The sequence below is a fragment of the Varroa jacobsoni genome, unplaced genomic scaffold, assembly GCF_002532875.2.
Source record: "Varroa jacobsoni isolate VJ856 unplaced genomic scaffold, vjacob_1.0 scaffold_641, whole genome shotgun sequence".
Classification (NCBI taxonomy): domain Eukaryota; kingdom Metazoa; phylum Arthropoda; class Arachnida; order Mesostigmata; family Varroidae; genus Varroa; species Varroa jacobsoni.
In genome coordinates, this window is record NW_019213543.1 from 461976 (window position 1) to 489509 (window position 27534).

Below are 27534 nucleotides of genomic sequence, written 5' to 3' on the forward strand. Positions count from 1 at the left end.
GCCCACCGAGTTCCTATGCTGGGGCCATGATAACGTGCCTGCCTTCAAAATGGAGCTATACATAGTAATAAGCTCGTTTAGCAGCTAAATCGGGCGTATGGATCAAAAATGATCCATTTTGTGCTCGTAGAGGCAGCTAGCCATCTGAAGCAACGATGTTTAATGAAGACAGCTGCACGCACGATAAAACAGGATGCACGATAGATCTGAAACGCGAATCGAACAACTCCAGGGAGTCGCTGGTTCCAGCTTACCACATGCATATATAAATGCAGTATGCGTTAACAAAATACAGAGCACGGACCTCTTTAGCTGTGCTGGCCTATTATAAAATCTAATTTTGGTATTGTTATATGCTAGCTCTGCTACATAAGGCCGTCACGTAACTCTTTGTTGATCTCAGCTCCTTTAGCTCGATGCGGCCTTTGGGTGCGTATGTTTGAATAAATTTTATTTAAGTCTTGCTTCTAGATTCATACACACACATACCGTATAGCTCTTCGGGGTAGGTAATGTTCAAGCGTCGCGCATTCGTAAATAGCCCGTCTTTTCTACTAGAAATCATACTCTCAAAGTTTAGTGATTTTTTCGTGATTGTCCTTCTCTATTAAAATATGGTTCTATAACACCCAACGAATTGCTATTTTAGAATTAGTGAAACAAATTACCGTTTTAGATAATTATCGATTCTAGTTGACTGAATCTATAACGTAACGCGGTATTACAGACATCGTGCTCCCGGGTATGAATATGAACATCATAGATCTAAGCAAAATATCCTTCGTAGTCATGGGACACTGATATATTAATTAACATTCTGCGTTCACCCGTACGTACACTATCTACACTTCTGTTTGTTGCTAGCAGGTACTCCGAAAGTCGTGGAAAATGCTGAGAACCAAGTCCCACAATTACTTTTTTTTTTTTTTATCAAGCTTTCCCATAGCACTAGAACTGTAATTTTTCGAAAATAATTATGGCTTTTTGTTGCCTGCAGAGCATGTTCAGGTACTAATAGATGATCCACCTAACGTTCTGGCTGTTAGCGGACATACAAGACATGGACGAAATATACAAAGGAAATTTCACGTCTGCTTTATTGAATTTAAAATGTCATGCATGAGCTGGTCCAATCTGAGTGACAGATATTGCACGACATCGGACTGCATTTATGACCAAGTCACGCTATATATGGGACGACTTGAACGCAAGTACATGGTAAACCGATGGTAATAGTGTGATTCGTCCTGACTGACTTAACATTGAACTTAGTCGATATAAATCTGCAGGCGAAGTTAAATTTTGCAGAATCATGAACTTAGATACACATTGCAGGAAGTGCATGAGGCGTACCACAATAAACTCGAATATGCTGCATACAGCTTCTTCGTCCTGGGTCCTAGGTTTGGATCCCAGCTCGGGGGCTCAAATGTATTATTTCGGCATTAAGTGCAGTGTTGCAGACTCGAGTTCCTTTCAATTGCTCCGTCATTGTGCCACATCGTTGCAGCTATTCTTGGTAGCGGCGTCTTGTTTGTTACAATTGTGACTCAGCAAAGAGACAAAATTGTCGGACCCATTTCGTCACCCTGCTGTGTTACCACCTATCATTTTGTTTTAATGATCCCATCACATAGCTTTAGTAATTCGGTTAACTGATTTATAACTTATAGCTAAAACGACGAAAAAAAAAACCAATACCGCAATTTCTGGCGCCTATATTATCAAATTTCAGTCGATAATACGTATAGAACCGAAGGCGTGTATCGTCACGAAGCTTCGATGCATCTCTCGATATTGCCGATAGATGCGCACACGCCCCCTCTAGCTCGACCCACCCTGCACCTACCGAATGCACGTAGTCCGCCTTTAAATCACCGAAAATGACGCCCAAACAGCGACTAACAGAGTTGTCACGCACGTAACATTAACATTATACACGTCATTGAAAAAGGCTATGAAAAGGGACGCAAAAAGCGTTGGAGCGGTAACATATTTAAATGTAATGTTTATTTGTCTGTGTATGGCTGTTTATATATGTGTGTCTGTGTAATTATTGGCAAGTGTCAATGTAATATTAAGCCGAGATTGACAGCGACTACTTTTCGAGGTAAGAGCAAAAATTAAAAGTCATTGCTCGCGACGATATTCAATTTTCTTTTTTAAGTTCTGTTCGCGTTTTGTCTTACATCGTACTTTGTTTTCTGTCATTTTTCACCTGTCAAAGTTTACTGTCTGGCCACTTTCGTATGCCAACATAAAAATGTACGAGAACATAGAGGATGACAACATTCCAGCGTATATTAAGCATTCAAAAAGGTCCCTTCTCACATCCGCCACTTAACGAAACAATACTCCCGTTCAGCCTGAATGTGAACAAGCCATCGACGAACGCTTTGTAGATTTAAACAAATACGTCGTTGACTCGGGCCGGACAAAGCGGTCAGTGGCCAGGTATGACCCGTACGCTATCTGCCAGCGCACTGTGAGCATCTATTAAGTCTTTATATAACACTATGATCTATTATCCGTAAATAAACGGAACAATTGCAGTTGAGATAGTCGTTCCAAGTACAGCAGCCACAATCAACTAATGATTCTCCGATCATCGTCGAGTTTTGCCAGAACCTCCTCATACCTATTTATTACTGCTTATTTACTTTCTGTAGCAGACGTTTCCGCCATTGCTCCGGAAACTAACTCCTTCCAACGCGTTCGTTCAGTAAAGTTGCCGTTAGGACTAGGGCTGTTGCGGCGACAGTTCCGAGGCCGATTCAATGGCCGATCCGATCAATCCGTAGGTATCTCGTTGAAGTGCCTAATGCGACAACTGCCCGGCCACGCGCTACATGCTGTACCATGAGCCATATTTATGTTGTAACTAACAAGACGTATTTACGTCGTCGTCTACGAGTTGAAAAAAGATGTGTATTCCTTCTATACCGTCATAGGTTACACGTCTTCGCCATTAGCTAGCCCTGGGCTTTTTCTAAGGGCGCTGCGAACGTTCGATAAAACTAACTGTACTTACGTAGACAAATCGACCTGTGATAGTCGTCGAACATATCAAACACGTCGGTAAAGATGTTTGATGGTGAAGATTGCTAATATTACGAAAATAAATGCTCCCAAGTGTTACGTCCGTATCCGCCATTAGACAACATAATGGCATCAGGCGCCCCATACTATTTCTGCCGCTAATACGACGACTGCGAACATCGCCGACACTAAAATGTTGAGTGTCAGTAAGATAGATCCCCATCTTTTATTATGTCTTTTTAGCAGCTGCAAGCACCCGCCGCTACTTCCGGTGCGTACCGAAAGTCAGCTACGTCGCTTCGCGTCAACTCAGCCGTCTGTGTAACTACCGATCAAGCATTTACGGCAGCACCACTATGTGGGCGGACGACCCAAGACGAGGGATTAGCTTCGTGTGAAGCGTGTTTCCGTCTCAAACTCAACTTTTTGTTCGTGGCATTATACTATTTGAACACTTCATACACCTTAGCTTGTATTATTAATAAATACATAAAATAGAAACATAAAGACACCCAAAACCTCGTTCGACTTGTCGTTGGCGTCTCACGGTGGTGGCAATCGCGTTGTTATTTGCACACCAATGAAAACAATCATATATCTATGTGTATGTAACGAAGATGAACGACGCGTAGAAATTTCAGCTGCGCTGAAGACCGTTTTGGCAGGAAACGACGGAATGGCAAATCAATGCAGAGCAATGTGAAGTTTTATATTGTTTCTCCATTTAATCACGCTTGTCGTGTAAAATATACAGTATGTATATATATATATATATATCGATTGTTCAGCGACGGTTCCCGCTGTTGAGATAGGATTATCATAAGCGCGCATGTTGCTGGAGGCGTCAGCGATAAGGAAACAAGTTGTGATCAAAGCGGATTTCTTCACTCGGCGTTCGGTACGCGTTTTTCTGAAAAAGAAACGGAGTGATTTTCGGTCAGTCAGTTGAGTCGGCCTGAGAGACCAGGTTCATAGAAGCGTTTCTTATAGAAGTAAAAAGCGCTAAGTGCTTGTGTTATCTACTGGCTATCTATTGCAAGCGGCTTACGAACGGTAACTTCTGTGCGCAAGATAAGGTTCGCTGATGTTTCCGGCCAAGATGAAAAAATTCACCATTTTTCGACACTTTTTTACGCTGTTACGACAATTTGAACGGCGTTAGGACTTATAAAGGAAAACACAAACAGGCAACAAGGCCTTTGTTGGACAAGATATCGTTATTGACCGCTTCCACGCGAACAAACTGCATTTTGGGTTAACCGTGTTGATATTATAGACTAATCTATCAAAATTAATTGAATACACTATATTGAACATGTTGGCAGGCTCAGTCGCCCTATTCCTATGCTCAGTTACGCGTTGTTTACGGCGAACAGATTCGTATATACTTCATTTTATCTTAACTAACGTTACAATATATAATTGAATGTTTCACTGTTGATTTTTGGCTTGTTTCGTCACATTTGCTGTAGCTGGATACGACAAGAATACGAAGCGGGTGTTTAACATAGATAGCGCCACAGCTCTATTTCTGATACCATTAACTGTTTGTAGGGTATGTCTCCTAATTTGTTGAACATCGTTATTGTAACATAGACTTCCTGGTTCACACATGTATAGGGTGCTGAGAAAATCCATTCGAATAAAAATGGAAAGTTTACCGAATGTTCTAACACTTGTTTCGTAAAAAAAAATTTTTCTTCCAACACTACTTTTGAGAGAGAGAGAGAGAGAGAGAGAGAGAAAGACTTACAGAGAAAGATCATTAGGTATGCTATTGTGTCAATTAAGGTCATCCGAAATGAGATCATCTCTTACTTCAGACGCCTCAAAGGCTCTGACTCTGATTGGTGTTGTTAAACACGGAAAAAAAAATTGTTGCGTCTATGCCGCTGAAATTTTTCAGTACGAACGAAAAATACTTGCCAGGTACACGGTTAATAAAAATCTGTAATGATGAATGACGATGATTCACGGTTCTAAAAGGGCTGTATTTAGAAATTAGCGTTCAAACGTATTATATAAGAATGTCAATCCTTTTGTTTCTGTCCAGCTGACACAAGCTTCTGACAATCGGGTCAGTCATAGCGACGGTTTACGTCTCTTTTCGAGCTAGCCGTCAGAAAACGTGCGGTCTTATATATATTAGTCATCATCAGCAACTGTGCACATTCATTCATGATCGGGTAAACTTGTTGCATGACAACAGACCCGGTCAAGTTGCAGACACACCACCGTTTGCAGTTATGGCTTTGACAGAGCGTTATCGGCACCTTTCTTCTTCTTTGTTTCGATTATATATCCTTTAACTACTAAAATATTCATTCACTCATTAGGGAATCTAAACATTTCAGCTTTTACATAAAGTTACGTAAAAAAAAAAACACCCCTATGATCGAAGAGAGAGACAGAGCCACACAGAGAGAGAGAGAGAGAAAGATGGAGATCTTGCTGTCACGGAGAAGGAACGATGACGCGTTTAGGTGAAATCTGAAAACTGACCGCAGTGCCAAAACTGAGAAACGTGGAATTCGACAGTTACTGTATTACACGTACGGAGCGACAAAGGTGTATTCGCGTGATGAAGTTTCTCAATGCTCAGTTAATTCAACCGTTTTCAATCTGCCGCCGCCAACCTGACTGTGTGATTAGAACAATTATGTTTACTGATATAAAACGTGTTGTCCTTGGAAAGGAAGCGTCGATTGATTAAATCCGCATTTACCCTCGTACGCGATCTTACTTAATGGACGTCCTGACCTTCTCTTTAAATTCAACCCCAAATACCTGTCTCTAGCTCCACAGGTCCCCTAGCCGACGTTGCCTTGCTTCCTATCTTTTGTAGCATTTCGAGGCCTAGCTCCGCTTTTTGCCAGAGCAAGCAAACAAGATCGAATCAGTTTCACATTCTGCTGTATCACTTTGATAGCCTTTAAAGCGAACTCTTTTTCGTCATGTACACTTGATCTGTTTGCAATGCTTTTTCCATATTGACCTGCTGTGGTAGCCGAGGGTGGGACGCCATGGATGATGCGGCATTAGCTGCGCACGACGATACACGTTGGCCGAATCGACAAAAGCGTTAGAAAAGAGAGAAAACGAAAAAAAAATCCCTTCATCCTCTTGATGCCTCTTCTTCTATCATTCTGTTCTCTTGCTGAAACCGATTTCGAGCGCTGTAAGAACCGCTCGTATTATTGTTACGGCAACTGTGGAGCTGAAGCCATCCGATGGAGTCAGGCAGCTCGTTGTGGCATTTAACTCGAACTGAAGTCGCCGTGCCTCATCTTTTTCCTGAAGTTTCTGCCATTTTTTCGCTCCGTATCGAAAATAGGATAAAACAGAGACCGTTCAATAGCAAAGTGGTCCAGACACGTTCAAACACCCATTATTGCTATGTAAGCGTTGACGAGCATCCGAGTCAATGAGCCCATGATGATGGTGGCAACCGGTGGCGAGGGTTTCGGTGCGGAAGGAAAGCTGCGATGCCGATTATCCGATGCCATTGGAGCAATTCCACTTGACGATGCAGTCGTCGACCGACTGCCCGGGGATTACGATGGATTCACTTCCTTCTTTTTGCATTATTTGATGGCGCCATTTTTGAACGGACACACGAGTAGCTGCACGGTTGCAGCAGTGGTGTAAAGGTGACATCGATTAGAGTTAAAGAGGTATAAGGAGATTATCGAGAAGAAACAACCGTTTTTTTGCTAATGGCATAGCGACGGTGAGAAAATGGGACAGATCATAGGTGTCCAAAAAATATGTTTTGCATTGTTTGTTTCTGAGACGATTAGGGAGATTCAATTGGAGCTGGCGGTGAGTGGCTATATATGTGGAAGGCACATGATGGGGTCACATCAGAAGCGATATTACGGGACTGCGCACAAAGCGTCCAGATAGGGTTGTAGCTATAAAAATACCAGTCATCGAGGAGCAATAAACAGGTAACTCGGCAGCTGGAATCGGCCTGCAGCTTAGACGCTGTAATTTTTTCCATTTTCATAACATCTTTTACTGTGTTTCTTTGTTAGCATTGAAAATCCTGTTTACACATTAAATAGGCATCGCTGATTTTTGCGACTCATACGCTGGGAAGTAAAGACACACGACACGCCGGAAGCTCTAACTAAAACAAAATGCGCCGAACCTTTGTCGGAACAAAACACCGTACCCTGAAGGGATCCTTAGAACGCTACTGATGACTGATTCGCCAACTTATCTATCCTATTCTATAACCGTCGGAGTCGAAAAATTTCATTCTATTTATCGGTGTGGTAAAGCGTATGAGACTGCAACCGCGCTAGTATATATATCATACGATTAGTTTATACAAGTTTCATTATAAAGAACATCATGCTTCAAGGCTTAGGGCGCTACATAAGCACTGTCCTCCTCCATTATTTAAAAACTTATATATAGACAATGCCGTAAATACCTCAATACAAATCACCCAGTCACGGAGCATCTCGAACATTACAATTGTTAATTGTTTTGGCCTTGACTTTACCATGAAGAGTCATTACAAATAAAATGACTGTCTGAAAAACTAGGACAGAAATTGTTGCTATTCTATATGCGTATTCATTCGCTGAAGTTGCTCATAATAATGAAAGTACACTCCTTAATTTATTTCTGAGCTCAGGTTATTCATCCGCAGCCATTTTTTTTGCTCTCGCCATATCATTGTATAAGAAAACTGTGCAGTAAATAGCTTTATATTTTATTTTGAAGGAAAAAAATCGATTTCTTGTTAGTGTTTCATGTTAGATAACTTCCGCCCATCATGGGCGCGTTGCCTCAGCTCAAAAATGATATTTTTCGAAGCGCTGTTGTAATAGAGCCTTCGGTAAAAGCCATCTAGCCACCAATATCCGTACCGTGATGCGTATGAGACACTTCATTGATGACACGGTCCTCGAAACCAGGCCAATTATTGTCATTTGCTTAATACATTATTAATATAGTACAATTGTCTACATCTAATTTTCTACATCAAGATATAGGTCCACTACACTCGAGTGTTGAGAGACGTGTTCCACCGTAATTTTCTCTGTCAAAGCAACGATGAAAAATTTCTTCGGTAAAGCACAGTTATAATGCCAGCTGAAGCCAGTGAGAAGCGGCCCTCTAATACGTTTTCGTTAGCAATTACGTAACGCAGCCTAAAGTTCCATGAATCTAGCAAATAGATTGACTCGTAAGCAATTTAGCACTCTTGCCCTGTCGCAAACCCCCTTGCCCCATGGCAAAACTTTTCGCACAGGCCGCTCTCTGCGAATGCTGCGTCTGGTTTTGGAGTACTTCCGTATAATCAGCGTTCCCATGAAAACGGACGCACGGAGACATCACGCAGCATCGCCGTTCGAGAATTTCGTTCGTCAACAGAGTCACGAGCTGTCTGAAAAATAAGGATGTAGCGATTACTGTGACATTGAATAATCTCAGTGAGGGTTCAATGTTCTACCAGCTGGTTGCATTGCCAATGCCAGTGTTTCTGTCCTTTAGCAATTGGCGGAACAGGGGCCCACTGAAGACGGGGCTGTTTGAGTCATTGTACGAACCGCACGAACGACTGTAGGGGGCAAAGATCGTTTGCTGTTGAAAATAAAAGCCGAGGGTGTAGCGTGATAAATTCAAATAGCCCAAGGCACGTTACGTCCCTCCTTCTGACCAATACGAATATAGCATTAGACATTACAAGAAACAGTATTGCATATATCACTTGTGGCGGCATCGACAGCAAACGTCCGGAGAACTTTACAGACGAGAGTTAAATAAAGAAGGGACGTCTCGCTCAACACAGATTATGATGTTGGGCCTCGAATAAGCAATATTGAGAACGTCTCCCGCTGGACATACTGAACGTAGTGTAGCCGTATAATGAATGTTGTGGGACACCAAGGCCCTGGGGCATTCAGTGAATCAAGACGCTTCGCCTTATTCGAGCTCGGCATAAACTTTGCCATACGCCATCCACAACCGGATATCGAACCGGCCCGTCTGAGCTTGATCAAACCAGTACCGTGTACAGGTGCATATATGCCATAGCACAAAATGTCGAACACGATATAACTCCCACAGCCTGTTCTACAAAGTAATTGTGTTCGATGCCGGTTGACTTCGCATATATCTAAGCGCTTATGACCGCTCGAATACTTTGTTTTTGTCTCCACTGCCTTCTGCTACATACATAAACGTATTCGTGATTGACAGATCGACAGTACATTGCCTGATTATTACGGGTCTCTGTCTTGAGGCTTCCGTCGCCCACAACGCTGTTATAACACAAGTAGACATTTCCAATTTTACAACCATTGTTGGTAAGCAATGCATTACATTACTAGTAACAATACGACGACTATTAGCTAACGATAATCTCACGCGATCCAGTCATTGTCGTCATCTTTATACAATTAAAGGGTGACTATTGTGAATCTGTGCATCATTCTGGCGGGGAGCTAAAAGAAAAAGTGCTATCTTAATACCAACTCCAGCGCCGGATGGGGATAGCAGCGTGACTAAGTACTAACAAACACGCTGAGGAAGAACGGCTAGGGCAAATGTCTTGTGATAAAGCTAGTAGGAAGGTTCCCGCCGCTCGGAGACGATAATATGAAATAATGATAATTATTATTATTAATGATGCAAGCATTATTGGGCGTTATAAATAATGACCCGCTTGTTTCGGCCCAGCATTTCTCAACCAAAATCAATCAATGGCGCCACCATCTAACCGTTTTCTGGAAACTCGCATAGGCACGGCCGCGCCAGAGATTATGTAAGCATTTGAATTAACTGCCGCTAATTGAGGAAGTACAGAATGCTCGAAAAGTTTTTGGGATTTACTCAAGTTTTATTATACTTGATCAGTTTCTTTCTCATAGTCATAGTAATGTTTAAAACAATGTACCGGCGGCCAAGCAGTGATGGGGGACTCAGAAAAGTGGGTTCGATATAAAAACGTTGTTTTAAACAATTCGGGCGTATTAACTTGGCGCTGACACAACGGTGGTGCTTCAGACATATATTCAGGCCCTCATATATTGCATATCATGTTAACACTATCAAAATATATTGATATTCTATGGAAGAAGAGATGTCTGCTTATGAGGCAATATATCACAGAGTAGAAAAACGAACGAAAAGCAATACGAGAATAAAGGTTGTGCTGTGGCTTGAGCAGATCTATTGTCTGAACTTTGATAAACATAAAAATAATGATAAAAATAAGAAGCACGGTTGTGGTGCATCAAAGCTGTCGGGTGTGGGATAAACGCATTTTCCGTAATTTGGACTTTGAGAGTATTTGTTGGATGACCTGTTCGATGGCTTATTGCTGACCTTTTCAAACAAAACCAAAAAAAAAAAACAGGAGGCCTGTTGCATGTAAATTGGCCAAATTTTCCCAGCAGAAAGATATCTACTACTTGAGGTATTAATTAATGGTACATATCTCAAAACGAATCAGATAGGGAAATTGGACACGCAATCTAATTTAAGGATAGGCAGACCTTAAAAACAAAGCTATCAAGCTAAGATTTGTTCACACACAGAGCATTATATATAGATCAACTTAAGAGACAATAACAGCGCTATGCTCAAATCCCCTATAAAGACACCTGCTATTATTAATCTGTTGCAGCAACGAATCAGCCTATCAGTAGTGGATTGGCATTGCCAATGATCTCCGGGATCAAACAACTATGCGGGTAGTTCGCAGGCTTCGAGAAAGCAAAAATACCTAGGCAGGTCGGATGGGCCTGGATTAGGAAGAAGACCCGTGACGAAGTCATGTTTAACGGCAGTATTGGATGTAATAGTCGCGAACGTTTAGATTAAGCGAGGCGTCTAATACGAAGTGTTCGCTCTGTTGGCAAAACCAACAAAACACCCGCAAACTCCAGAATAAAATCGCGTACCGATTTATAAAACGATTGGTCAGCCAGGGGGTTTGCTATGGCCGGTCCCATAATCGGTTGGTGCGCCTTCATCAGATTCTTGTTGACACAACTTTTTCCCAAGCAAGTGAAAAGCTGCTGGTATTATTATCGTAGGTGCTGAGAAATTTTCCTTCTATCGAAGATGTGCGAAATTCCATGTTCATGATTTCAACTGAGACCGGAAGATCTATAAAGATGGCATGCAGTAAACGATAATCGGTTAACTCTTCACAAAAATGCCGACAGTATGTTAAGATAGTACGTGTTATCTCTTGTGAAAGTATCTGTAATCTACAAAAGGGTGTTGTCTTTTCCGTTCCTTCTTTTCATTTGATACTCCAGAATTGCGTGTCAAGCAAGTGAGCTGTGACGCCAAATTTAGCTATGGCCGAAAGTAAACGCCGATACACATTATAAATCTGCTGGCCTCTTAAGGACTTGAGAGTCCTGCGGTTAGAACAATAACAACCATATGTGTAAATAGCCGTGTATGATGAGTGCAGAGGATCGCACTCACGGGTCTGGCTAAGGACTCCGAAGCCGGCTTGAACGCACTGCGTATAATGACGTGGCGCTGTTTGCACTTTGAATGGTGAACAAAAGGTAACAGAAATACGTGTTTGCTACCAGTACCTTATGTCTATAGGATAGGCATGTGAATTTGCGACGTGGTCTTCAATGCACCTATCTTCCTGTACTACTAACTCCTAATCCGCCGCTCTTCTTCGAAGTATGTCTTCAAAAATGCATTTGCTAATCAATTCATATTACATGATGTATTCTTTTACCACCAGTTCCAACTTTTAGTCTGATGCTAACTCAATGTAAAAGATCGTTGTGTGCATGCGGTGCCCGTAAGTGCAGGATTTTTAAAGGAAGCTTCGTTCGAAAATACGATAACAACGCAATCGTATTAGGTTTTCCTTTCTTCTGATGCCGCCGTCAAGCATGACTTCGGAAGGTCAATTGAAGATATCATGTGGTAACATTGACACGCATTCACCAAAATGAATAATAGAACCATCCCTAAAGTTGGCACACATTCTAGCTGCTTAGAGCTACAAAATCTGATGCGTATTTTACGAAAAGGTAAATACCTTAACCAGCTAAAGGGGCGATCTGCCACTTTAGCTTATGGAGTCCACTCACAGTCCGCTTCTCGACTTCGTATTCGGTATATTCCGAATGATATTTGAAGTGGTAAAAAAATATTTAGATTAACACCGTGCACTGAATTAAGGCTACGTCCGTAGGTATCAGTCCATTAGTTTATATTGTGCTTAGTTCATCTCGGTGACTTCTATGCGGCCATGCATTGACGGTGCAGAGCTCTCCAATTTAACAGTAATGCAGATAGGTAGACTATTAAAGAGTTCCTACCAGTTGAGTAGAACATGTCTAGAATATGCACTGTATAGCCAATTATAGATTAGTGGTAAAGAAGCTGAACCTTCAGGAAATGCAAGGTAATATATTTCGAAGCAATTGATTGGTCAAGAAAGCCATACGAGGAAAGCCGAAGTAAGACTGTTTTTACTACAGTTCGACAACAATCGTCATTGTGAACGTAGGTATAATTTCGATAATGTTTCGCTGGTCTCAATATTTAAGACTGATTTCTGATTCTGATTATACGTCAGTCTGTGGAGAGTCCTGTTTTGAGACTTCAAAAAAAAAACTTTAAAGCAAGTAACTCTCTTATTAGGAACTTGTTCACACATCGGTCGTGGCGTACAGACACGTACCATATTTGTTGCTAGATCGAATGAATTTGCACGTTCTAAGCAATATCTTTATTTGCGTATTGACGTCCGTTCTGAATTTTTTTTGCCGATCCGCCGCAGCAACGACTCACTAGGAATCCAGAATGTTTAGTTTCTTCTGCAAGTCACTTGTCAAAACCTACTAACTTACCGACGAAGCCTAACGATGAAACTGTGCTTATTCCCTAGGCAACTCCGGAGTTCAGGTGAAACTTTAACCGGGGTCCACTTACTCCGCAACTTGGTAAGTCCACTCCATCACAACATAGCGGACTTGGACGGAGAGTTCCGGGTGATATAACCAATATGAAATGCGGGCAGTCTTTTCAAGCCAACACCCTACAAGCGGTTCAAGAGACGACATTATCTCTGAGGAGCTTTGATGGATATTGCCCATTTCAACATCATTATTTTGGTCAGCGGGAAAGCCATCTCATGGCTTCGGTGAACTTTTGGAGAAGCCACAGACACCAGGATGTTATGCCGTACAGCCAGCTGTTCACTTGTTGTAGGTAAGCGAGGTGCATCCGCATGTCTTTTAAACGAGGATCTAGTCTGTCGATTTTGATGGACATATTGAGGATTTGTGAAGGGTAGTGGTCTTGGCAAAAATAAAATCCAACCATCGACACTGGCCTCACGCTTCCCATGTGACGTAAGCGTTGTCCGGGTCTTCGACGAGGTATGGACCTGATGTGAAAACGAATATCCTATCATTCAATTTTTTAAACCGTAGCTAATAACAAAAACTCATGATTTGACGAGAAGTTTGTTCTGGAAGTGATGAAAAATGATCATTTCATCATCACGAAGCTTAATCCTGCTTGCCGACGTTTAAACTTTGATGTTTTAATAAAGTAATGTTGAATCGAACCTGTAACACTGAACAGCTCCGCTTAGAGCCTAGCTTTACGAGCACGCCACCGGCCACACGGACGCCTTTATGTCGAATTGCTAAGAACAAGCGCGAGTTGATCTTAGATCTGTATGCTGTTACCGAAGCCTATCGGAATCGAAGTTCTGTACATAAACAATATGAAGAAGTAGCATTGCGACATTTGTTCTTCAGTACACGTTTTCTGTGTAGCACCATGGTAACGCACCCCACAGACCGGTATCCGATCGCGCGATGGGGGGTCCAAACCATTTGCCACCCCACAATAATCACCATTTCATTCGCAACTAGGCACCGACTCGTCGAACCGATGCTAAATAAAACCTCTGGACCCCGATGGCTCACGCGACGATTGTACCATCGATAAGAAGCACTAATGCGGGCTTTTTCTCATTTTCGCTGTGTTGCTACTCAAGCAGCAATTTCTTCTGTAAGGCTGCGCGATTCATCTGCGAACATCGACATTGGCAAAATGCTCGTCATTACTGTCAGAAACCTTTCCGTCTCCGGAGGCCGGTCCTGGTCGGTTATAATTAAGATATTTCGTCACCGATGCGCGTCGAACTTAAGATTCATATGATTGCATATTCTCTGTATCCGTGTATTGTGTATAAATTTAATACGAGATGTGCATACAAAACGAAACAAAGTCTATGTAGACAAAATGAGCCACAGCAGACGGCTGTCCGGCATTTTACTTAATCTGGGTACCGTGATCGGCTGGGTAGTTCCGCTATGGTATATTCGTGTGGCCCGGAGCTACAGGAAGTTATGCAATAGAATATACACAACGGAAAAAAAGCGAACGGTAAGGAGAAGGAAGAAATTCTTGAACCGTACTTTGCACACTCCCAATAAGCCAATACTACACCAGAGCGGGCCTAAGGTCTTGAACGGAACTGATGAATAACGGCAAATGTCTCAAAAATTCTTTGGGTGCGCCGTCCTATTAAGCAACGCTAATGAATACCTCCACCGGAGGAAAACAAGGAGAGACGATACGACATTATGGATTTTTTATGCAGATTTTCTCGTGCAGCGCTGACCTTTAATAGTAATTATAGGGAATAATAACAATATTAGAAGTCATAAGTGTTGATATTTTAGTATAGTCGCCATTTTTCCCCTTATCGTTCTTTACATAATATCTTCTGGAGTTGAGCAATGAAAATGGATAATTGTATTTCTACATAGAAGAAATGCCGGCACCGACTTGGTTGTCCAGTCAGTCATTTGTTCGCTCGTTATATCATCTAACAGCTGGCGTTCATGCTGTTGTTTCTTCGAGCGGCGTCCCCTGTGCGTGCGGTCTTGTAGCTCTGAGCCAGGCTACTCTGGGCTTTTACGACAACCTTTCCGCCGTCAATAAGCCCGTTCATACTGTACCAATAATTATTACTGCTGACGAACGCATGAGGTAATACTAACGTGAATATTATCAGTTGACGACTCTGAAATATTGTATCCCTCGCTACCACTGCAGCAGTGATATTGGGCCAACGATTAGCAACGGTTACTTTAATGGTCACGATTGAAACAAGGTTACTAATGTCCGCATGATACCTGGACGCGATCTGAATGTTCTCTAAGGCGTTAAAGTGTGAGCAAAGACAGCCGTTAAGGCGTTATGGAATAGCCAGAACAGGCTACAGGGGCCTACAGGTAGTGATTAATTAAATTTATCTGCGCGTTATTTCCCGAGCTTCATTTCCACCTGCATAGCCGCTACTGCCACCAACCAATTTACAATCATCGGTAACACATGTATGTATGTATCGTAAAGCGATCGCGCACAGCAAGATACCAGCAGACACGGGTCATCAAGCAACGACCGCAAATCATCATAGGCTGCTTTACGAAGTACCGCAGCGTCCTGCGACGCTTCATAGAATGGTGACCATTGCATAATTTCATATACAAACATTCGCTCGCCACTTTAGTTTCTATTGGCATAGAGACCCATTGCTGCCGGGTTCATCGATGGATGCTCTTGCGGGTACCGCATGCGTATGTTCGTGTACTTTCTAGACAAGCGAACATGTTTAGAAAGATGGCCGTGGTTCGCGTTGCTTTATGCGATTGATCGACGCTCGGAACATAACGAATGCACTCGTGTGAATGACGCACAGAAGTTTAACGTATCTCAGAGTCGACTGTTTTTCATTGTTTGGATAAATCTTGAATTGATGCATACACAGGAGTTATATTTGATATTATTTAGGCAATAAATGCACGAGGTAAAGTTCGTAAATTTTCAGGATAAGGAATTTATTCAATCTATGAATCATTAATTTTGACAGTGTATAATACTATCGATACCTACCGCCGTTGAATCGCCCTCTAAGCTAGCTCCAGGCTGAAATAAACCGCAGGAAATTCAAATGGTACTATATTTACTCGGACCTTATGATGTTGTCTCGTTAATTTGTATATATAAAATGTCTGACATGAACTATCAACGGCAAAAATGAACAAATTCAACAATTACGTTGTTATACATGTCACAACGTTAAACTGTTACGACGACCGCAAAACTTACAACTTTTTCCCTGTCCAACGTTGTCGCCACCCGCCGCACAATGCGTTATTGAATCAAAAGCTTGGTCTCTAACAGCTGTTACAGGTACGAACGTAACGCTGCGCCAAGTTATGTCGACGCTTCCGAAACCAATTACCTGACGCACGTCTTGGACGCGCACATCTCCTTTAACAATCACGCTTCTTACATATTTTAGCGGTAGGATTCAACAGTAACAGTAGAAATTGATGCAGTGGCGCTGCTGCAGTTGTTATCACGGCTTTTGTAAGAGTTACTTTGATAAGCGACCCCAATATGCAACTGTGTAGTTGGCCGACAGCTATATGGACGAACTGGTAAGAGCGCCCGTTGCGAACGAATAGACAGACGATCTTTTTTAGACAGACAAAACACATGAGAAGACAGCGGTGCGTAAAAGGGGCCGACAGGGGGCGCTGTGGGGCGGCAGACACTTCCTAGTATTAATAATAGTAATAATTCCAGTGATATGTATATATATATATATATATATTAGGTGGGGCAGTAACAGAGCGTCTGTTGGAAATGAATTTTGGCGATTAGCAACGCTGATAAGTAACGATTACAGCAGGCGTGAGGAGATAGAGAAAGAAAATGCTCTGTGTTTCGCTCACCAGCAATGTCGTTTGTTTTTTGTGCGTAGGCAGCAAAAGTCATCATGATTATACGTATATATACGTTTATGAAGGAAAAGGAATTTTTAGAAGTATTGTGGGCCGCGGTAGTTAGGATTGGTGTTGTTAATTCGATGTCGTGCGAGGGAATAAGAGGGATAAATTTATTTTTAAAAACACTTCAATTGATTCTTGTTCGCCTATGCCACCTCTCAGTTCCGCCAAGTAAAAAAATTACTAAGCTAACGTAAGGTAGGTGATGATAAATGATTATTTATCCGAACAGTATAAAAGGTACTCATTGACGCTGGAGCCAAACTTCCTGCACAGTAATCTGGGAAAAGCGCACTGGCGAATTTCATGTCCGAGGATACGAAATTTCGAGCAAATATTATAGTCAACATAGAAAGTGCATGAAGCAAGACATTTTGTTTTACTTTTTAGTGTTTTTCTTTTGTCACTTATAGCTCTTCTCCCTATGTAAACATGTCCTCAAGATGACCTCTTTTTTAGGTACTATATGAAAAATTTGCCTTACCTCGTTAGGAGCTTAATTTGAGGTGGGTTTTTTACATTTAGCTGGAGTTTCTCCAATAGAGCTCACTGTGGTATCCTGATAAGTTATTGGCCGCCATGGAAACGCACTTAAAGAAATGTCCATTTGTACCACGGACTATGTAGCCTTGAGAGAAACGAGACGTTGAAATGTGCAGCTGGCTAGAACATTTCTGACTGATCTACAACATTGAAAGTATTAACGTTTACTTAACTAAACATAATATTTTAATGTTTCAGATATCTACTAAGCCTAGACAAAATTAGGTTTCATTTGGTTGAACATTATTGATTGAATACGCAATTTTTGAATAGCCTTTGACACACATAGACAGACGACCTATTCATCCTTCATAGGCTCAATAATAATTATAATGTCCAGAAACTCTGTTAGGCTTCGTAACTCACAGCAATGCCTAACGGCCTGTGACGAAAGGTGACCTTGGTACCAAGCAAAGACATTTTAGGCAAAAAAAAAACGTTAAGCAAACATCGTCAACGGCGACAGCGTACAGCACGATAACGTTACATAAGGTAAACACGGTACGATTCCCTACAAGAGCAGACGGAATTACGATACTTAAAAAAAACACACTACACCGAATCCGCCGTATTTAACGCCTGCTTAGCTATTATAAATAAAACCTGCATACGAAATAGTCGGATAGTGCTACTGCACTCCCCATTGTCATCAGGACCCCTGTGGCCCACTCTGATTAGCTTCAGGTTTCAGTCTATATATACTGTATACTACTATAAAAATATGACCTTCGCTAGAGTTTGCATTGTCTTTTACGAGTCATTATACCTTATTAATAACTGTTCACAGTTATTGCCAAAAAAGACTGATACGAGAAAAACTATCCTTAAGCAAAAAATATTGCCTAACACATTAGCCAAGTTCGATCAGCTTTAACAGCATTAGCAGTCGAAAGGCGACCTCCGCATTTGAACACAAAGCAGCGGCAAAGAACAAAATCATCAGCAATAGCTGATGTTGTTTCGGTATTGACTTCCGGTCAAGTGACCGGAATGAGTAGTGCACACAATCGATTAAATTGACACATTATAGAAATGTCGAAGAGGTTATGGTTCTTAGGAGGCTGAATTGACAGCATCTCGAACAACAGCACCGCCAAAGTAAACCCTTAGAGGTGTGGGGGACGGATAAATAAACCGCAGCCGGACAGAACGTACTTCGAAATGAAGGACAAAGATTTAAAATGTCATCGGATTTCTGCCAGCTATTAGGTGCAAACGACGTTTTTCATACACAATGAATAGTGCCTGTATGAATACACTCCCTCAGGCTCTATCCTTCTGGCGTGATTTTGTTATTACGGTGATTTTTCACCGCCTCTATTTTTGCTATGCTGCTACATTGTTCCCTACCATCGCCATTTCAGCTGTGATAGCTCCTGCATGATAATAGTTATGACGGTAATGATGCTGCTACTGATGATGATTATTATGATACTGATATCGGCGTTAGCGTTACCCATATACGGTAACAGGGCGGAACCAAACTGCCTCAGAAAAATCGTCGGCCATTTTGAACAGCTTCGCTTGTATCGGCCGGGCTGCAATATCTGAGTCGATAAAACTTGCATCGTACTATCTCAATAGACTTGACTCTGGGCCAAAGACTCCTCCGCCCCCAGCGGCCCCAACGTCCTCCGCTTCTCGCCTCCATATCTCTGCATCCCTAACAAAGCACACCCCAGTGCAACGGGGGCAGCAATGGTCTGCTCCGTAAATCGAAGTTTCATAAAATCGCGCGTCCTGCGATCGCGTGTGGTTTCGTTTGCAGAAGTCTGCACTTGTCTTCGTCGAGCCACGGAAATCTGTCTGTTGGCCGACACTGAAATAAGGGTATCGCCGCCGGGGAAAGCGGTGGCTGTGCATTTACCCAACTGATCAGCAAAACGTTATTTGCTGGATTCTACTTACCTGCCCAGAGTACGTTCATATGAGATCTTTCTATTGCACATGCAGGTGAAAAATATTGTAGCAACCTACGCTGGTCTAGGTTCAAGGTGGCGGTGTGTCTCGGCAGTGCAGGACCGTTTGCGCGTCAGCTGATCTGTTATATTGCTCTGATTCTCTAATAACGGCTTTTATTGTTGTTTACTGATGTTCGTCATTGACATCGTATATTAAAATCGACCGATGATCTATCTCTTAGCAAATTTACTTATGGCCACGTTTGTTTACGTGTGTTGCTACTACTGCTACAAATACTACTCTGCGTTATTGACCTATAAAAACAGATACTATATGGGTGGCAGTAAAAAAGCAGGGGCTTCCGTAGCGTTATTTTGAATCTAAGCCGCCGTTTTGCTACTATTTGCAACGCCACCACTCGCCGAAGCGGCGACGGCAGTTCGATATAGCCGGACATTTTAAAATTTCGGACGCTAATCTCCCTTTTGCAGCCATCAGCCTTATCCTAGGAACAATAGCGGCGAGGGTCCGACAGGAAAGGAAAATCATCATCACTTCGTTATAGCTCTACACCGTAAACGGATTTGATCAACAACAAAAAACAAATCTATTCATATTCTATAGGTGTAGATATATCACAAATAGACACACATGCAGCTAGACTGACTAAAACAAGAGTCACGTTCAACTGTAGTAGTTGTTGATGTTATTGATGTTGTTAACAGTAAAATGTTAAAGACATTCGTTTTCGGCAACAGATAGAAACGCAGACCTACTTATAGTATGTGTGTATGCCCAAAAAAAAACTTTGTTAGCTACTGCGTGGAACTCTATAAAAAATAGACTGATTAGCTCATCCGACGCTAAAAAAATCGTAATTCAGGGCGCGGATTTTGATTCATCTATTTCATAACCACACACGTTCGATGCTTCGTATCGGAGCTAGAGTTATCGGGACAAGTTTGTTACCGCTTGCTCGTCCAGAGCCTTCCTAGCACATCTACTGACGTTTTTTTTTCACACCTGTTCCGCGACCAGCGAGCGCTCGCTTTTGAAAAGCTAGGAATGGGGTTGCCTTTTGCTTAAACCTGACTCGTTATCGCTGTCGACCCTTTACGATTAAAAATAATAGGATGATATGTTCTAGTATACGAGATCTCCGCTCTCTAATGTTGTTATTAGGGTTCACCTTCCTTAAACTTCGCTTAACAGTGAGGACTCTAGTTTTGCACGAAATGTGCCGTCGTGATAGTGTGCACTGAATAACCTGTTCGCCTGCGAGGTACAAGTAACGACCTTGGTTCGAACCCGGGCATACAGTACGTTCGTTTCATGCCGGCGGGAGCCAGCTGCCTTCCTTCTTCTGTCTTCTTTAACGGATGAAATTCCTTAACTCCGTAAGGGCCTTAGGTACCGGGCATAAAATATGGGAGGAAAATTTCATAAACTATGTTGATGACCGAAAGCGACATGTGCTCCCACGATCGTCAAAACTTTATAATATTCATTATTTTTATGTCATCATATAATTTTATATATTGAATGAAGTTCTTTAATTGCTTTCATGAATTGGCATTGGCTAAACTGTGTTAATTTCAATCGTCTATAAAATGAAAATCGCTGAGATCGGGATCGAATTAACTGCCGCAATACAACGGAAATTTTTATGTGAATATATGTTTCTTTTCTTTACATTTCAAGGACCGGCAGGTCGGCGCGAGTGTTCATTCTAACAGCGAACATCTGAGTGAAATAGTCTAGACGTTTATAATTAATAGTTACAGGAATACCCATCAAATCACTTTAATTTTAAGGAAAGCATTTAAAAAAGGTTGAAGAAGATTTCCCAATAAGATGAAACTTTTTTAAAGCTAAATTAAACACTTGTCGAATCAAACAATTAAAGTCTGACATTACCCAAAATTCTGAATGTAATAGAAGGACGTTCTTTGAGCTAATCATAAAAAAGCAGATTCAGTTTTGTTAGGATCGCATATTAGGGGTCTCAAGTTCTGTGTCTAAGTGGCTGATTTACAAAATATTCTTTTAAGTCAAAGATCTGTTTTCAATTTAAGTGGGAAACGGTCCGTATTTACGTAAAAGTGGCATGAAGTACCCATTGAATGAATGAAACAAGCCGTTGATAACACAGTAATAAGCGCATCGGCAATCCTTGCCTACTGTTTTGAAAATCTGCCGAGTATTTGCCCCTTGGAGGCCTACTTAGAATACATGGGCTTAGCACTCACAGAAGAAAAGGCTAAATTAACGGAACCCCTTGAGGCCCACATTTTGCAACATATGATGGCCTGAGGCAGAGGTTCGGAAAAGATAGATTTGCGTTTTATATATCTAGCTGGGGCATTCTTTTATCAATACTATATCATTGTGCCACAACATTAGTATATGTTACCACACAATAGCTACAGCAGTAACGAACGAATTAACGTTTGTCACTGCCAGTAGATTCGGCGGCTTCAACCCGTATGTAAAGCTATCTTGATGATCATTGTCGTGAGTACGTGTCTATATGATAAGCCATAGTCTATAATGTCACGTATCCAGGGAAAGGATTACTGTTTGTAAACTATGTGTCTAATTGCGGAGAGCACGTGGTAGGTTTTGAGGAAGATTAAATAAAAAATTCTATTCCTCCGATGAGTGTGGCAAGGCCAGCCAAACAAGGCCTTCCATAAGCACTGTTCTTGAATAAACTGATAGCTCAGCATTTGTGTTGTAATCGACAGGAGTACTCAGGATAACCAACTGGGCAAACTGATCAAATAGGGCAGTCGAGCACTATTGAGTGGTATATCCCTCATAAAAACAATGGCCATTGGGATGATTCGAATGTCTGTGTTGACCAATATTAGAATACTACGAGGCATGTCTTCAACATAATGTACAAATGTAGAAGTGGCATCAGGGCATCATCGTTAGAGATGCGTTGCACGGTTAGAAATGCTGAGTAACGCAATCATTTGCCGTTCTTCTGCTACTTCAATAGTATCTTCAACTTGCTAGAGACTTTTTACATGTTACGCAATCGTTGTAAGTAGGGAGTGATAAAAGATATATTATAGACAGCATGAAATAGTAGGATATCAATGGAAAAGTGCTTGACGATATGACATGCTCCAATAACTGAGGTCTCCTCCATACGCACTTAGTAGTATCTAGCTGGCTAGTTTCAGTGATCTTCTCGTCGAAAAATACTTCATCGAAAAAGATATATATTTAGATGTGAACCTGGTTGTCCTCGAACTACCTAGGAGCTATTTTGGCCACTATATTAGAAATATTGAAAATCGTTTAGAAATAGCACCCTCTATCTGGAAGCGATAATAATAAGTATCAGGAACATACTGCATAAGTACGTACGTGTAACTCACGTAATTGTCAAGCTGGTCAGATATTCGTTTCAATTTTAGTTTATACATGGATACAGCGTATTGGCACACTTAATCGTAGCCTTTTTGTTACACAGTCCGATTCATCAAGGATCTTTAACAGCAGTCACAAAAGGCCGAGCCTTAGCGGTAGGGCAAGCGGCGCCATATCATGCCAGTTAAATAATAATTCGATGTAATAGTTTAAAAATAGTTCCGAAAGGCTTTAGTCGTCAAGAAGCAAATAATTAGAGGAGGTGGGGTGAATAACATATTATATATCGAAAATTTCCAATTGTTATTTTAAAAGCTTTAAAGGCTTAAGTATTATATATATATATATATATATCTATATATATATATATATATAGTATGCGCTAAGACAAGTTGTCCGTGCATGCATGTATATTAGCTGTCAACAGATCAAGGGATAGAACACTTCATATGATTTTGCCAATATGCGCTAACGAAGGAACAAATCCCATCAAGAAGTCTGTGAAACTATGCCCACACTTTACACAGGGATCCGAATGGATATATAACGATTTCGCGAAGTCATTAGATGGCAAGATAAGATGATACGTATACACCGCACGATCAACAACTATTTCAGACGCAATAAATACACTAAATAGAATATATTCTTGCACTGCGTTTACCATTGAATCAGACAATGGGCCTTAATTCAGGTTATCTCAATTAACCGCCTTTGTAGAATCGACGAGAGCGCAATACCTTGGCACAGCTCTATTTCATTTGTCATCTAACAGCTTAGTTCCACGGTTGACTGAATCGTGTGAGCGAAGCTACCGGAGACACACGGTAAAATCACATTAATTTTACTGATCCTTTTCTCTCTGGGAACTGGTCCTGCGTTTTACAAAATTTATTCTTCCGTGTGAGGCAAAACCTCTTGGATCTTTTTACTAGAGAAAATGGAATAACCATTTCGACAAACAGAGCGTAGAAGGCAGCAATCTAGACACGGTTTTGATTGTCGCAATAGTGTTAAAAAAAAAAAAGAAAAAAAAAAAGATTTTTTTCATGGAGGAGAAAGGCTATAGGATAGAGACCTCAGCTTTTGTTTTACCCTCACTGGCTGAATTCCCTAACCAGCTAAAGAAGACATGTTGGAAAGGCTTGCTCGAATAACGTAAGAGTAAAATATATAATCTATATGCCACGATAATGAATTGAAGTGCCGAAGTGATATGCCTCACTTCACAGGTTCACGAAAACGATACAGCCAGCCACGCCGAATTAACCGCTTCGAATCATGAGAGAAGCTTAACCTGAACTGCGACTGGTGCTCTTTGCTCTCAGAGGGCTTACCATTGCTATAAGTACGCGGATCATTTGGGGTAAGGCGCTGCAAATCATGCTCTTCATAAATACATCTGAGGAACTAGCGCATCTCTCAGCCTTTTTGTATGTAGGACCTGTCAGGCTACAGTCTAGATATACATGATTCTTTTGTGTAATCGTATGATACTAAATCATCTGCATATGCAGTTAGAATAGACCTTTCTAAGTACTATTTCAACCGAACTCTTCTATCGGTTAACGTTTGACGCTATCCGCCTGTCGTCTATCACGCGACGTGACTATGATACTCACGCTGATCGACCATTGCACAACAAGCATCCATAAGAGCTCACTAAATTTGACGTCAGACACCATCTAGGCGTTAATCTTAACGTCCCGAACATATACGGCTTTATAAGATAATGGCTTTATTTTGCACGATTATAGTCTTTATTATAGCGCCCAGCGGTAACCTCATTCACCTAGTTCATTTAGAGGGTGTGTGTCATTACCTAAACCGTTGGCAGTAACGAATCGACGCCACTTCACTTATTAACATGACATAGAAATAATAATGGTGCCCTGGTTGTAGTTGGTCAACTTCAATACAACGCCCATGAGCTTCAATTATCTTCGACGCAATGTTTCTTCTACGGTCGGAATCATCAATCCGCAATTGCTACCGTAAAAATATGAGACGGCACCACTGGGAATAGTATCGTTACCAAGGGGCAGGCCATATGGTGAAGTGGCCTAGTTTTAATAGTGAAGATAGTTTTATCGTTGTGAAGTGTTGCATCTATATTCTAGAATGACACTGCCTTAAAATTCGTCCCGCCTGACAACTGTTCAGTGACGGAATGCAGTTATAGCAGCTTCTGTTAGACTTTATTAAGAAGAGACAAACAATTCACACTTTTCGCTTCATAACTTCTATTGGCGTAATCAGTTCAATTTTGATCAACTGTGCTTGTTTTTTCTTCAAGATAAATTACTTCCAATAGCAGTGAGATGCACCACCGGCGGAATTGCCAAATCTGCACTTTTCCTAGTCTGAAAACATTGAGAGCCTTTTAACATTCTTACAAGGGTCCGCACAATTAGAGTTCCACGGATCGTATTTGACCGATGCGTTCATAAATGAATCTAAAACGTTATTCTGTTAGTTTTCATTTAAAATGATCATCTTATTTGAATTTCAAGGAAAATACCTAAATTGGATGTTCGACTCTTCAGCCAGTATCCAACTGCCTGACATACCGCTGTGGCAAGCTAAGAACGTATCTGTAAAAGCACTTTATAGAATCATGTAAAGCGTTTCGGGGAGGCGATAGGGTGGTTTTGTCTAGTAACAAAGAATCATTTAGGGCCTAAATTCCAAACAGCGATCTGGCTAAGCTTGTTCTGTGTCCAGATAGAAAGGTATCTAGAGATAAGCAGACTGCGTATGTAGTTCTTTAGTAGGAGAAGGCGGACTCTCTTGAATAGACGACGTCTGTGATAGTCGTTTGTTTGTTTGGATTCAGCCTGGCACCAGTCGTGGCACTGGCCGATTATTGGTGCGACGATGGGTCGATTTATATTAACAGCCGGCATTAAATATACTTAAGAAAAAACCGCATAGTTTGACTGATTCTGCAGACAAATTGGGGAACGTTAGAGCGGTCAACTTACGACAGCAGCTCTACGAAGGACAACTTGTACGTCGAATTAGGCCACGCAAGCCCTTCTAGGCAAGATTTTCGATTCAATAGGAATTTTAGCGGAAAACCATTTCGAAAAAACGGTAAATGAACACGCAATGATTCTGGTGTCATAGCGTGATGTTAATTCATTCGCTTAAATGTACTGAAAGCAAAATCGGTGTATGTGCATGCGTGATGTAAGGCGTCGTGCTTTTATACAGCCGACTTTTTTTTTTACCCATAGCTCAACTAGGTCCGTCTTTGCTACCAGTCGCCTACAAGAGTATGGAATGATGTCAACACGAATGCTTCCTCGTTCATTATTATTAGTAGTGGGTATGTGCTGTGAACGAGAAAGTCAAACAAGCCTCATAGACGTAACTGCTTATATGGCCCCCAGTTAAAGTTAACTCTGATTAAGTTTTTTCGGTTCAAGCACAATTTTTACTTGTTCATAGGATAGATGCGGTGTGCTGAGATCCTTACTTTGTCATCAGGCAGTTCAGGTCATGATGGACATTTAATAGAAGTTGTAAAAGGCCAAAGGTGCGATAACAAAACGACCCCTAATCATTTCGTATTAGTTGAATAGTAACCGTTTTGTTCGGTGATATCGGTTTGTATACATTCGATCTCGAGATGAATTCATGATAAGGAGATACTTTTACGTTTTGGAACCAATTTCTACAGCTACATCTCTAAGTGGATTAACTAAAACAAAGGTCTAACTTACATACCCGATGTTGAACTTGTTGTTCAGTTTCGGCTATTTTTATAGGCGAGGCGTTATATGCGTTAGCGGTACCGAGCGGAGCGATAACGGCAAGAAGTACCATAATAACGAGTTCTACTTCTTCGATAGTTGAATCGGTAACCATGTTGAAATGCTACTTGAAATCAACTACACCATATCAGCTACAATATCGCATGGCTTCATTTGTATGTCATTAATACGATGAACGCTTCTGTTTGTGTGGTATAAAGTGTTGCAATAAAATTTTACTATTGTCGTAATTATTAATGATCCTAAACATGAAGGTTAAAATATATGTTATAACATTTTACTGCCCTTCTTTTGTTTATAACCATAAGTGAGGATATTTGAATTTTCATAAGGTGCACGTGTTTTTTTTTATTTTATTAGATGCGAATAGACATATCATTTTATCTGTTTTTTTTTTGAATGTTTATGCGATCATAGACAGAATTACTTTCATAAATGTGTACTTACCAAAAGAAACAAGAACTGTTTGCTGGGTCTATCCAGCGGAACCTTGCTTGTTTTGCAGGTCGAAGTGCCTCTTCATGCTCTCAGGAGTGCAGCTCAATGAACTTTTTGGCAGATTCGAACCGAATTTAAATGTAAAACACTTAGGACGCATACATGTGAGGAAATTTTTTATTGGACATGTGTAAAAATTGCTTATTTGTAACAACTGTATGAAACTTAGCAGCAAAGCTCGTTTCGAATCCCGGCCTAAAATAGGATTAACTGCAACTTCCGTCTGCAGCGTTCGGCATATTTAGGACAGATCATATTTTGCCATATAGCGTTTGGGTCGATTCACCTATCAAAGTACATGCTATGCTCGAACGTTTTGCGGGAATTAGTTACAGAACAGATGTAATATTGTCAATTGATACTGGTTAACTACTGTGTAGAGTTTATTAGGTCAGTTAGCTCAGCGGATCTCTAAATAGTATATCGCTTATCATTAAATTGAGAGCACAAAGCGTGATCCTGACAAATAAAACAAAACATCTACGATGTTGTTCTTTTTTTGTGACAAGGCCATGAGACGATATGAGAACCTTTTTTTCGGCTACCTATTTTAGGGCGAA

At 41.2% G+C, this 27534-nt stretch overlaps 2 long non-coding RNA genes across 3 annotated transcripts in view; one reads left to right on the top strand and one right to left on the bottom strand.

Moving 5' to 3' along the window:
• Positions 1-26756, top strand: part of LOC111262248 (uncharacterized) — a 40941-nt gene extending 14185 nt beyond the window's left edge. Inside the window, exons 1-3 of one of the 2 annotated variants that reach the window (XR_002681488.2) lie at positions 12300-12552; positions 12938-13260; positions 26453-26756. This is a non-coding gene — a long non-coding RNA (uncharacterized LOC111262248). Of the gene's footprint in view, positions 1-12299; positions 12553-12937; positions 13261-26452 lie in introns of those variants that run through there. The other variant, XR_002681487.2, reaches the window with a different exon arrangement.
• Positions 1071-17932, bottom strand: LOC111262247 (uncharacterized). The gene is made up of 3 exons (XR_002681486.2): positions 17778-17932; positions 17353-17551; positions 1071-3949 (listed from the first exon to the last, which is right to left on the bottom strand). It is a non-coding gene; the product is annotated as an uncharacterized LOC111262247 (long non-coding RNA).
• Positions 26757-27534: the final 778 nt, after the last annotated feature.